Below are 13817 nucleotides of genomic sequence, written 5' to 3'. Positions count from 1 at the left end.
TTGTTTTGGGTCGATCTGTTTTCTCCTAGAATAGTTTTTTTTTTTTAATGTATTGAAAATCACTTGTAAAAGTAAGGGAAGGATTTTTTATTTTTTTTATTTTTTTTTATTTTATTTTTTTTTTTATTTTTTTTTTCTGAGAGGTGCATGGAGGAAAACAGAGCATTTCATTATACAGTTGAATGATAGAGATTAATTAAATGGCTCAGCTCTGATCTGTAAGATCCTTGTGGTGTGAAAGTTTAGCAAGTGTATCTTTCTTTCTGTTTCAATGTCTTTTGTAATGTTTCATAGTCCATTCATAATCGTTTCTAAATGAATACTTTTAAGTGAGAAAGGCAGAATTCAATTTATTTGCTCTGTCTTGAGGAAGTGTTCATATTTAATGTTTTCTTCTGTTTGATAAGGATCCATCACACATGCCCTTATCGACTTCTCAGCAGTCTTGCCATTCCGTTTAATCTCAATTTTATTATTAAACTTCACTCCTACCTCGCCTTATGGATTAAGCTGTGCCTTTGATTAAACCTCTGCTCTTGCTGTCTTTGCGCAGCCCAGAAAACCCAATCATTCATTAAAACCCCTTTTCATATCTCTTTACTAGCCTAAGATCAGCATTCACTATAGGTCATCTCAGCCCCTTTGAAGAATTTTTGCTGAGATAGACCCGGAGAGAGTCGTCTCATGTCCTCGTAGGGCTAGCTACGAGGATGAGCATGGTTTGATGTAGCCTTGATTCTTACCTTATTTCAGCCTGAGGCAGATTCGAGCGCTAACATAGTGGCGACCATACTGGGGAAGATGGTTTGTTGTTGATGTGACATTCGACTTGTAGATTGTCTTGTCCCAGTATATGAAATAAAATTGCAGATCTGATGCTGATGGTGGACAACAGTCAGACACTTATGAAGGCTGAGAGATTCACCGAGCGACTCCAACTCGATCCAGACATTCCAGTGCTCGCTGATCCATTTATGCAATGGTGGGGTATGTGGCAAACCCTGCACTGTGTGAAGTTGTAAAAGATGTTAGAAATTGGTTAGCGGATTTTGAAATTAATGAAGATTTTTTCAGTGCCTTGCTTCAATGTTTGAAATCTCCGACGTTTCCTCTTGAAGCTAAAACTAGTGTTTGTGAATTAGTTGTTGAAAGAGTTGAGAAGGAGATTCAGTGTTTAGATGAGCAGATCCATTCATATGATTTCCAAGACCCTAAAAAGTTCTTGGAAATCCTTCCTCCTTCGAAACAAGAAATAATAGAATTGCCTACAGATGTTTGCATTGACAGGGTGCACCTGGAGGTATGTATTGCGGAGTTGGGGAAGCCAACAGAGTCTGGCTTTCGTGATCCAATGGCAACATACATGGAAATGTTTTTCAGTTTGATTGATAGATCAGGCTGTATTTTCCGTGACCAGGCTCATTACGTGTATGAAGGACTGCCAGCAATTACATCTGTGTCCTAGTGGAAGAATTCTCAAGCGGCATCATTCTCAGGTTTACTTGAATGGTTGATTTGGCATTTCAGTATTACCTGATCTATTGTTTCTACAGCAAAGTAGGGTAGATTTTGTAAATAAATAAGCAGTCAAAAGGAAGCATTTTGTTCTAGTGCCATTGCAGCTTTAGTTTCAAGTTCGTTGAGTAAGTTTTCAGTCATTCAGATTTACAATTAAGTCGGTTTTAGTCCAGTTTCAGTCAATAAATGTGTCAAAGTCTATGTTGGTTGTCGAAATGATGACTCCATAGCCCAATGGATGAAGGCATTGTCTGCTCACCCAAAGATCAGCAGTTCTTGGCACCTCCAAGAAGCGGCAGCTGCCATCCCCATTGGAGCCAATGTTAGACTCCGTCTTGCATGTTTGTTGTCAGCCCGCTGCAATCAATTCACACCGCTTGAGTTCAAGTCTTCAGCAGGACATCTCCTCTATTCTATATTCAGTCAAAGGGAATCGAATAATATTGGATGAGACACATTTTATCAAGGAAGCTTTAGCTGTTGTATTGGAGATCCAGGAGATTTTATTGTCCATTCCATGCCTTTTTGCAGAACCTATATTCAAACTATTTGGCCAAACAACTGCCATTGCTGCTAAGTCAGGACTTCTCTTGAAATGGATGTTTCCCTAACTGTTTGCATTTGCAGTAAATGTATCTTTTCAGAAGTTTTTACATGCACAGAGTTTAGTCTTACCTATAGTTTGGATCTCGGGAGGAGTATTAATCTTGCACCTTATATTCTGTTGGATAACTGCCTTCAAACTAAAACTAGGCCTCATTGGTATTGTCATGACACAATGTATCGTGTTGGTTTATGACCATCCTTGAGTTTCTTTACATAATGCATTCTGCTTCATGCAAAGCATCATGGATGGGCTTCAAATTAATTGCATTCCACCAACTTCCATCATTCTTAAGACTATCTATATTTTCAGCCATAATGGTATTCCTGCAGATATGGTTCTATCAGATCCTCATTTTTCTTGCTGGGACATTGAATGATCCAGCAGTTGATATAGATGCACTTTCCATAAGGTAGTTAATCATGATGCTCCACAACATTGGTTTTCAAAGCATTAGTATGATACTTCTGGAGATGATGATACCACTTGGCTTCAACGCAGCCATAAGATGTTCCCTCCTGTTCATAATATTCTCTTTGCAGTGTAAGGGTCTCCAATGAACTTGGTGTTGGGAATGCTGAGACTGCATGCTTTTCAGTTTTTGTTTCGGTCACGACATCTTCAGTCATCAGCATATTCTTTGCAATAGTTTTTCTTCTTTGCAAAAATGTCTTGGGTTATCTCTTCACAAGCAGCTCGACTGTCACAGAAAGAGTCTCAGAGTTGGTTCCATCTATCCTTCATAATGGAATACAGGCAGTGCTGTCAGGTGTGCACTATGCGTTGGAGGTGTGCGCTACGCACCGGGCAGTGTGCTACGCATTGGGTTAGCACGGCCAGTGTAAAATTACACAGGCGCTGCGCACCGGGCAGTGCACTACGCATTGGGTTAGGGCGGCCAGTGTAAAAATACACAGGCGCTACGCATCAGGCTGTGCGCTACGCACTGGGATAGCGCGCTACGCACTCAGTCCAGCACAAATTTTGTTTATATTTATGCGCCTAGATCGTGTCTAATCGCCTCCAAGTCTGAAATGTTCCACAACCACACCTTGCATTTGAGGCTCGGCTAGTAACAGGAAAGAGTTATGACTTTGGACCAGTGACATGTCCTGAACAACATGTTGCACCTTCAACAATTTCTGATGTAACAGGAGGCTTAATTGAAATATCCACAGAGAATTTGAAGGTTGCAGTTATTTCCACTGTCAAAAACAGAGGAGGAATTGCGGCCAATAGATCGTTTTATGGTTGAGGAATATTTTCTTGATGTGCTGCTATACATGAATGGCTGCCGGAAGGAATGTCCTGTATACATGGTTGGCTTACCATTCTTATTTCGGCCCTTCCTGGAGCTTTCCCTGCAGTAGTGGCTGGAGCTGTGCGTACACTTTTTGATAGAGTTGGTGAATTAGATATGGAGTGCCGGACTCGCTTTGTCCATTGGTTTGCACATCACTTATCAAATTTCCAATTTATTTGGCCTTGGAAAGAATGGGCGCATGTTTTGGATCTTCCAAAATGGTCATCACAGCGTGTCTTTGCACAGGAAGTTGCTTTATGAGGGAACAAATTATGCTAATAATATTAGTTCAGCCAGTGCCAAATCCAGGTCACTCAATCTGAAAATCATTGTTAGTAGTATCTTGCAAAGTATGGGTTCGACAAACAATATAATGGTTGTAGGCTTTCTGGTTGTGGCAAATATATTGGAGAGAATAGAAGAGGACCGCACCAATAGGATGGAGTGCCTAAGCCTTCTGAGAGAAATGACCAAATTAGCCAACGACATTTCTTTTGCTCCCATTCGACTGATCGAAATGTTCAATTCTGGAGGAACTCGTTGCATTGAGCGAAGTTGTTGGCACCCAGAGTAGAGGTCTTGCTCCAGATTTGATTTCTTCTTTGTCTTTGTCTAAATATGTGCTAGAAATTCCAAGTTCAAAGAAACTTTGAGAAGTGTGTCATCTGTCATCTGGAATATGAAGGAGGGGACATAATACAGACCCTTCCATGCAAGCATCAATACCATTCAGATTGGATCAAAATTTGGCTTCAAATAAATAAGATATTCCCAGTTTGTAGTGTGGAGGTCTCGAATAGAACAAATCATTGACATGGATAGCTACATAGTTAATCTATTACTTTCAGGATATAAGCTTGGCTATATTTGTGGAGTAACTTGTAATTTTATTGGTAAAAGCGTACATTTTTATTAGGATATTAGGACAGGCTCTTCTGCATTGATTATCAATTATATGTTCATGTAATTCAGAGAGTGAATGGCGGATGTTCATGTAATTCAGATAGTGAATGGCGGTTTGAAACAACGTCTCATAACGTTCCACCTCAGAAATGTTATCGCTAATGGTGTTGCACATATCAAGCTGGTAATCAAACAGTGGTGACACAAGTAAATGCCTTCAAATGAGAACACGTGTTGAGCTTGGTAAATTGCAGTTGGGATTGTTCAGGTGAAATCTTTAAAGCACCAGATCCATTAAAAATTATTGATATTCAAATAGAAAGCGAAGGTGAAAGGTCAAAGTCCAATAGCCAAACTTAAAACAAAGATATTTACAACAGACGAATAGGATTCGATTCCTATTTAAGACTTCAGTTAATGATTCAACGGGATCTGCGCTCCAGTTTGTTGGCCATCAGAGGATTTTAATGGGAACGATCTTCTGTTTTAGAATAAAGAAATGACTCCATCTCTATTTTTGTAATTTCAGGTGAAACAGCGCCCTTGTTTTGGGTCGATCTGTTTTCTCCTAGAATAGTTTTTTTTTTTTTTTTTAAGTATTAAAAATCACTTGTAAAAGTAAGGGAAGGATTTTTTTAATTTTTTTTCTGAGAGGTGCGTGGAGGAAAACAGAGCATTTCATTGTACAGTTGAATGACAGAGATTAATTAAATGGCTCAGCTTTGATCTGTAAGATCCTTGTGGTGTGAAAGTTTAGCAAGTGTATCTTTCTTTCTGTTTCAATGTCTTTTGTAATGTTTCATAGTCCATTCATAATCGTTTCTAAATGAATACTTTTAAGTGAGAAAGGCAGAATTCAATTTATTTGCTCTATCTTTAGGAAGTTTTCATATTTAATGTTTTCTTCTATTTGATAAGGATCCATCACACATGCCCTTATCGACTTCTCAGCAGTCTTGCCATTCCGTTTAATCTCAATTTTATTGTTAAACTTCACTCCTACATCGCCTTATGGATTAAGCTGTGCCTTTGATTAAACCTCTGTTCTTGCTGTCTTTGCCCATGCAGCCCAGAAAACCCAATCATTCATTAAAACCCCTTTTCATATCTCTTTACTAGCCTAAGATCAGCATTCACTATAGGTCATCTCAGCCCCTTTGAAGACTTTTTTCCGAGATAGACCCGGAGAGAGCCCTCTCCTGTCCTCGTAGGGCTAGCTACGAGGCTGAGCATGGTTTGATGTAGCCTTGAGTCTTACCTTATTTCAGCCTGAGGCAGATTCGAGCGCTACCATAGTGGCGACCATACTGGGGAAGATGGTTTGCTGTTGATGTGACATTCGACTTGTAGATTGTCTTGTCCCAGTATATGAAATCAAATTGCAGATCTGATGCTGATGGTGGACAGCAGTCGAACACTTATGAAGGCTGAGACATTCACCGGGTGACTCCAACTCGATCCAGACAGTCCAGTGCTCGCTGATCCATTTTTGCAATGGTGGGGTATGTGGCAAACCCTGCACTGTGTGAAGCTGTAAAAGATGTTAGAAATTGGTTAGCGGATTTTGAAATCAATGAAGATTTTTTCAGTTCCTTGCTTCAATGTTTGAAATATCTGACGTTTCCTCTTGAAGCTAAAACTGGTGTTTGTGAATTAGTTGTTGAAAGAGTTGAGAAGGAGATTCAGTGTTTAGATGAGCAGATCCAGTCATATGATTTCCAAGACCCTAAAAAGTTCTTGGAAATCCTTCCTCCTTCGAAACAAGAAATAATAGAATTGCCTACAGATGTTTGCATTGACAGGGTGCAGCTGGAGGTATGTATTGCGGAGTTGGGGCAGCCAACAGAGTCTGGCTTTCGTGATCCAATGACAACATACATGGAAATTTTTTTCAGTTTGATTGATAGATCAGGCTGTCTTTTCCATGACCAGGCTCATTACGTGTATGAAGGACTGCCAGCAATTACATCTGTGTCCTGGTGGAAGCATTCTCAAGCGGCATCATTCTCAGGTTTACTTGAATGGTTGATCTGGCATTTCAGTATTACCTGATCTATTGTTTTTACAGCAAAGTAGGGTAGATTTTGTAAATAAATAAGCAGTCAAAAGGCAGCATTTTGTTCTAGTGTCATTGCAGCTTTAGTTTCAAGATCGTCGAGTAAGTTTTCAGTCATTCAGATTTACAATTAAGTTGGTTTGAGTCTAGTTTCAGTCAATAAATGTGTCAAAGTCTGTGTTGGTTGTTGAAATGATGACTCCATAGCCCAATGGACGAAGGCACTGTCTGCTCACCCAAAGATCTACAGTTCTTGGCACCTCCAATAAGCGGCAGCTGCCATCCCCATTGGAGCCAATGTGAGACTCTGTCTTGCATGTTTGTTGTCAGCCCACTGCAATCAATTCACACCGCTTGAGTTCAAGTCTTCAACAGGACAGCTCCTCTATTCTATATTCAGTTAAAGGGAATCGAATAATATTGGATGAGACACATTTTATCAAGGAAGCTTTAGTTGTTGTATTGGAGATCCAGGAGTTTTTATTGTCCATTCCATGCCTTTTTGCAGAACCTATATTCAAACTGTTTGGCCAAACAACTGCCATTGCTGCTAAGTCAGGACTTCTCTTGAAATGGATGCTTCCCCAAATGTTTGAATTTGCAGTAAATGTATCTGTTCAGAAGTTTTTACATGCACAGAGTTTAGTCTTACCTATAGTTTTGTCAATGAAATTGACAAGTGATTGTCAGACTGAAAGTCTCGACAACTTCAGCGAAGTCGCCAGTGGGCATCTTCATCAGTTAGTGGGCATTTTTCATCAGCAGTGAGCCAAATGCCAACCATTTTCCAAGTTCTCATGTTGATCCTCAAAAACATTGCTTGAAAAAACCGCCAAAACTGGATGCTGGAAAAAACTCAAATCTGAAGAGAACATGAATCAGCTGCATGCCTGATTCATCTCTGAATGTTGCTTGACAACTCCATCACGTGCCAAGTTGCAAAAGGATCCAACTGTCCTTTGTTTTAAAACAGCATCCGGTGTCCACTGACACAATTTGATGAACGCCCACTGGCGTGTTTGCTGATGACTGCCCACTGGCTGAAGATGTCGAAAAACAACTCAATTTTGTTTTTGCTATGATCAAAGCTGCTCACTGCTGCTTCGGCTGTCGATCGCCCACTGGCGAATTTGCTGATGCTCACTGCTGATGACAAATGCCCACTGGCTGATGAAGATGCCCACTGGCGACTTCGCTGATGTTGTCGAGACTTTCAGTCTGACAATCACTTGTCAATTTCATTGACATTTCCCCCCTTTGTTAGCTGAAAGGAGAGACAATCTTCTCCAAAAGATATTTGAACTCCCCCCCTTCAAGTGTAGGAGATTTTCACTGTTGTACTCCCTCATTCAACTGCATGAGAGTACCATTATCTGTTCACTACTGGCTGCACTATGTGTGATTGTAGTCGGTTGTAGAACTGAGACAATCTTTTGACTGTGGATGACCATTCCCAAGGATCAATCCATTCATAATGTATCTTCAATCTGGATGATTTTTGTTGGTTGCGACATTTTTCTGAGGAATGATTGGGCTTGCCACAATGGCAACATGGATGGAGATCAAAACACTGATCTTCCATATGACCAGTTCTTTGACAATGAGAACACTTTGGTTGAACTTCAACTTCAGGTTGCGTGCAATTTTGTTTGTCTGCAATTTTCTCAGAACCTTCTGAGGTGAGTTGTTCAAGAAATCCTGCACTCACAAACTTAATTGGCTTGGAATAATTTGGGATTTGTAAGTTGCTGTCATCAGTGACATATCCTAAGCCTCGTCGATTCTTGTTATTTTGAATCTCCTCCTAGGGCTTGATGATGGGTTTGGAAGAAATTTGAATTTGATCATGAACAACTTCAACACTTGAAGTTGTTTGGATGAGTGATTTGGAATCAACATTTTTATCTTCATCTGTATGGTTGAATGACTTGGAAGAAGCACTCTTTTGTTGCAGCTCATCTCTTTGTAGTTGCGACTCTAGTTGAAGAAACTCAATGGTTTCATGTGTTTGTTGTAGATGCCATGAAAGATCAGCAAGAGTTTCTTTGCTGATGTGCACCATGTCTTCATCACTGGAGATGATCAAACTGTGAAGAATGTTTAACCACTGAATATGTTGCGCCATCTGAACTTGCTCACTTGAAATCAGGCTCTCTTGTCGTAGATGTCGTGCTTTGAATTGTTTCACTTGATTTTGTTACTTGAATGACAGGCTCGCTTGATATGGGACTTGAATGGCACGCTCGCTTGATTTGTTGCTTATTGCACTTGCTGGGAACACTTGCTAGAGTTGTAGAACTTTCTTGCTTAAACTCTGGAATTCTCGCTCGCTTGATGATGATCATATTTGCATGAATGCTCACTTGCCTTACTTAATGACTTCACGCTCCCTTGAAGGAATAGCTACGCTCGCTTGATGTCAATTTCAACTTTCTTGATTAGTGTTAGAGTTGAACTTGTTTGGTTGCTTTGATGGTTGCTGTAATGAACTTCACTCTGGCTTGCTTGAAGGTTTGAACTTTGTACTATTTTGATACAAATTGCTTGAATGAATACTCACGCTCGCTTGCAGGAGATGTGAACTTGTTTTTTGTTTCATTTGGAGTTAAAACTCATGGACTCACTTGATTGTGCTTTAAAGGAAGGGTGTCGAACACTGTCGAAAATGCACCCAAAAAAGCTTACAATGATTTCAGTGATTCACGACAATGAATGCAATTTGACTCAATTCAAGACTTGGGTGTCGGTTTCAACCGAGAATGCACCCTTACAATTCAATGTGATTTGAGTTTGATTACAAGTTCAACAATGTTGATGTAGACTGTGCGCTGAAACGTTGAAGTTTACAGATTCATTAACTTGAATATAGTGATGTAGACTTTGCTTTGAAATGTTGGAGTCTGTAGATTCATGAACTTGATTGTATTGAGTGAATTTGATTGTTGAGGTAGAATACCGATGTTGAAAACTTTGATTATTTGTTGTAGTGACGCAAATGCATGTGTTGAGCTTAATTATCCTTCCTTGATGCTATTCTGTTACAAGTGTTGTACTTGCTTGCATTGAACTTTATGTGTGTTAAATGAGATCATTTATGTGTCAAAACTAGACACAAATCATAAGCAACAACATGAAGCCATAAAAACACTCGCCATCACAAATACACATGGTGTACCTAAGATCCCCTTATTCAATTTCGGGCGGATCTTGGACACAATCACCATAAATAATGTCTTTATTGAGTATTGAGATCATCAACCTTGCATCTTTTACAACATTGCCATGAAAGCTTTCTCAAACAATGAGAATTTGACACTCACAAATTTGGAAGAAAATGCATTCAAAAACCTGACTCAACCTCCTATATCAATGAGCTCTCCTTTGAAAAATATATCACTTCAAAGATTTCAAAAATTAAAGCAGCCTTATGCAATAATCCTCTTTCCTATTCACTCCTTATATCTCCCAAAATTATCCACCACTTATCACTCCAAAAAAGGTTTTACAAATTTAAAGTCACACCTTATCACTCCATTATGAAAACATCCCTTAAAAGAATTTAATGAATTCCCTTTTAAAGAAGTGAATTAAAAAGTGAACGAATTTCATGAAGTTCCTTTTTGAATGAAGTGAATTAAAAAGTGAAGTTTATGGATTCACTTTAAAAATGAAAAATCTCCTTTAACAAAGTCAAATCGCATTTTTAAAAAAAATTTCATGTGGAGAAGTTATGTAGAACAACATAAAAAAAAATCAACGCACTGAAAACCTCCGAGCTGGCTCAATGCACAAACAAATGCTCAGGACACTACAGTAGCCACACCAAGAGCAGAACTCGGCTTCATGCTTTCACACTTTGGCTAGTCCTCATGTGATTCTCAGGTTGTATTACCAACTTCCACCTCTCGTGACACTATATGGCAGCTAGCGCGCGCTCCTTTTAACCCACATCGATCTCATATTTTAGCAAATATCAGGGCCAATTCTTAGCTGCACTAGACATGGCCTTCGACTCATCAACAACTTCAACACACAAGAAACGTAGGGCCAATCACTGTTGGCGCTTTACTCCAGTGCATTGGTGATCCAGATCAGCGTGAGCAACTTTAATCCAGAAACAAGCATCTCTGATCTGGAAACAAACATCAGCACTGCTACTACCAAGATTCTTCAGCTTCGGCACCACGGATCAACAACGAGATGGGTACTATCATTTGACTTGGTTTTGCTGCAGATGATGTGACTAATGTGCATGATTGGAGTTCCACCTTTTTATGTGCACATGTGTGCTTGGGATTCCAATGTTTAGAGTCTACTTAGCCTCTTCACGCCATCAGAAACCTCCACATAGGTCTGCACGGTTAATGCCTTGGGGAATCCCTTACACTCAACAACTAGCAACACTGTAATAGATGTCAATTATTGGATGCAAACACATAAGAATTTATCATATTCTACACTCTGATATTTGAAAAATAAATACTCACACACATTATGTATCTATGTATGAAGAATAGAACATCATATCTTTCTCATCTTTCTGGAAAGAAATGGCGAAGACTCGGCCCCAACCTTCATTTCTTTATTTACTGTCTATTTCACTTGCAAAAAGAATCTACTGCCAAAAATCATTTGATCATTTCGCTTCGAATTGAATTGATACTCAGAACTTTGGTAATCTGGATCGGATTGGCAATTCAGGGGTTTTTAAGGGGTTTTGAGAGCTAAATTCAGAGGCAGTTTTACTAGTATTACACAAATACTTTAGCGATCAAATTGGAAACCATGTCTGAGCTAGTCTACGGAAAAAAGTCACTTTTTGAAGATATGCAGACTCTACCACCCATCTCCAAGAGGCTTCACTGTTCGGCTAGTAATTCACCAATCTGATTCTCTTCCTATTCTCCCACAAGGAGCCCCACAACAATATATATTCATAACCAAAACCACTCTACCAATATTGGCATTCCAGTGGAAAAACGGGTTGCTAATGACCTTGCTCCTTGATCCAGTTCAAAGCAGCGATGGCTCCGACTCCATACAGTGATGTGAAGGAAAAATACTCTCATGTACGATTTTCCTGCGAAATTCAATTCTTAGTGGCTGCACAATTGCAGCAGTAAGTTAAGTTGCACCGCGTTTAAAAGAGGCACCTATTCATCTTTATCAATAAGCAAATAGATTTATTTTTTTTCTCAGCAGGCTATTGGTCATATAGCAATTGAAGAAGCTTCGATACCACATATTGAAAAGAGAAATTAACTCCAAACAGATTACAGAAAAAACACACACCAATATAGGAGTTACCTAAATTAACTCCTATCTTAGAGGAACAACCCAAGAGTTAGGCACAAATTCCTAACTTGGAATATTTAATTTATTTATTTATTTTGAATTTATTATTGTTTTATGAGAGAGGCTAACAAGTTTGGATCTCGGGAGGAGTATTAATCTTGCACCTTATATTCTGTTGGATAACTGCCTTCAAACTAAAACTAGGCCTCATTGGTATTGTCATGACACAATGTATCATGCTGGTTTATGACCATCCTTGAGTTTCTTTACATAATGCATTCTGCTTCATGCAAAGCTTCATGGACGGGCTTCAAATTAATTGCATTCCACCAACTTCCATCATTCTGAAGACTATCTATATTTTCAGCCATAATGGTATTCCTGCAGAAATGGTACTATCAGGTCCTCGTTTTTCTTGCTGGGACATTGAATGATCCAACAGTTGATATAGATGCACTTTCCATAAGGTAGTTAATCCTGATGCTCCACGACATTGGTTATCAAAGCATTAGTATGATACTTCTAAAGATGATGATACCACTTGGCTTCAACGCAGCCATAAGATGTTCCCTCTTGTTCATAATATTCTCTTTGCAGTGTAAGGGTCTCCAATGAACTTGGTGTTGGGAATGCTGAGACTGCATGCTTTTCAGTTTTTGTTTTGGTCACCACATCTTCAGTCATCAGCATATTCTTTGCAATAGTTTTTCTTCTTTGCAAAAATGTCTTGGGTTATCTCTTCACAAGCAGCTCAACTGTCACAGAAAGAGTCTCAGAGTTGGTTCCATCTATCCTTCTTAATTGAATACAGGCAGTGCTATCAGGTGTGCGCTACGCGTTGGAGGTGTGCGCTACGCACCGAGCAGTGCACTACGCATTGGGTTAGCGCGGCCAGTGTAAAAATACACAGGCGCTACGCAACGGGCAGTGCGCTACGCATTGGGTTAGTGTAGCCAGTGTAAAAATACGCAGGCGCTACGCATCAGGTTGTGCGCTACGCACTGGGATAGCGCGCTACGCACTCAGTCCAGCACAAATTTTGTTTATATTTATGCGCCTAGATCGTGTCTAATCGCCTCCAAGTCTGCAGTGTTCCACGACCACACCTTGCATTTGAGGCTCAGCTAGTAACAGGAAAGAGTTATGACTTTGGACCAGTGACATGTCCTGAACAACATGTTGCACCTTCAACAATTTCTGATGTAACAGGAGGCTGAATTGAAATATCCACAGAGATTTTGAAGGTTGCAGTTATTTCCACTGTCAAAAACAGAGGAGGAATTGCGGCCAATAGATCGTTTTGTGGTTGAGGAATATTTGCTTGATGTGCTGCTATACATGAATGGCTGTCGGAAGGAAGGTCCTGTATACATGGTTGGCTTACCATTCTTATTTCGGCCCTTCCTGGAGCTTTCCCTGCAGTAGTGGCTGGAGCTGTGCCTACACTTTTTGATAGAGTTGGTGAATTAGATATGGAGTGTCGGACTCGCTTTGTCCATAGGTTTGCACATCACTTATCAAATTTCCAGTTTATTTGGACTTGGAAAGAATGGGTGCATGTTTTGGATCTTCCAAAATGGTCATCACAGCGTGTCTTTGCACAAGAAGTTGCTTTATGAGGGAACAAATTATGTTAATAATATTAGTTCAGCAAGTGCCAAATCCAGGTCACTCAGTTTGAAAATCATTGTTAGCAATATCTTGCAAAGTATGGGTTAGGCAAACAATATAATGGCTGCAGGCTTTCTGGTTGTGGCAAATATATTGGAGAGAATAGAAGAGGACCGCACCAACAGGATGGAGTGCCTAAGCCTTCTGAGAGAAATGACCAAATTAGCCAACGGCATTTCTTTTGCTCCCATTGGACTGATTGAAATGTTCAATTCTGGAGGAACTCGTTGCATTGAGCGAAGTTGTTGGCATCCAGAGTAGAGGTCTTGCCCCATATTTGATTTCTTCTTTGTCTTTGTCTAAATATGTGCCAGAAAGTCCAAGTTCAAAGCAACTCTGAGAAGTGTGTCATCTGCCATCTGGAATATGAAGGAGGGGACATAATACAGACCCTTCCATGCAAGCATCAATACCATTCAGATTGCATCAAAATTTGGCTTCAAATAAATAAGATATGCCCAGTTTGT

General features: G+C 39.8%; 2 pseudogenes; both read left to right on the top strand.

Moving 5' to 3' along the window:
• The first annotated feature begins 1838 nt into the window (after positions 1–1838).
• On the top strand, positions 1839–2953 carry LOC149208517 (protein DETOXIFICATION 40 pseudogene; annotated as a pseudogene).
• A 1451-nt stretch (positions 2954–4404) lies between these two features.
• LOC149208516 (protein DETOXIFICATION 40-like) lies at positions 4405–12565 on the top strand (annotated as a pseudogene).
• Positions 12566–13817: the final 1252 nt, after the last annotated feature.

Source organism: Pinus tabuliformis, chromosome 1_2 (assembly GCF_031772625.1).
Source record: "Pinus tabuliformis cultivar Carrire ecotype Pingquan chromosome 1_2, CPIR1, whole genome shotgun sequence".
NCBI classification, from domain to species: Eukaryota; Viridiplantae; Streptophyta; class Pinopsida; order Pinales; family Pinaceae; genus Pinus; species Pinus tabuliformis.
Note: the sequence above shows the minus strand (reverse complement) of the source record. Positions and strands in the feature narration are given on the sequence as shown.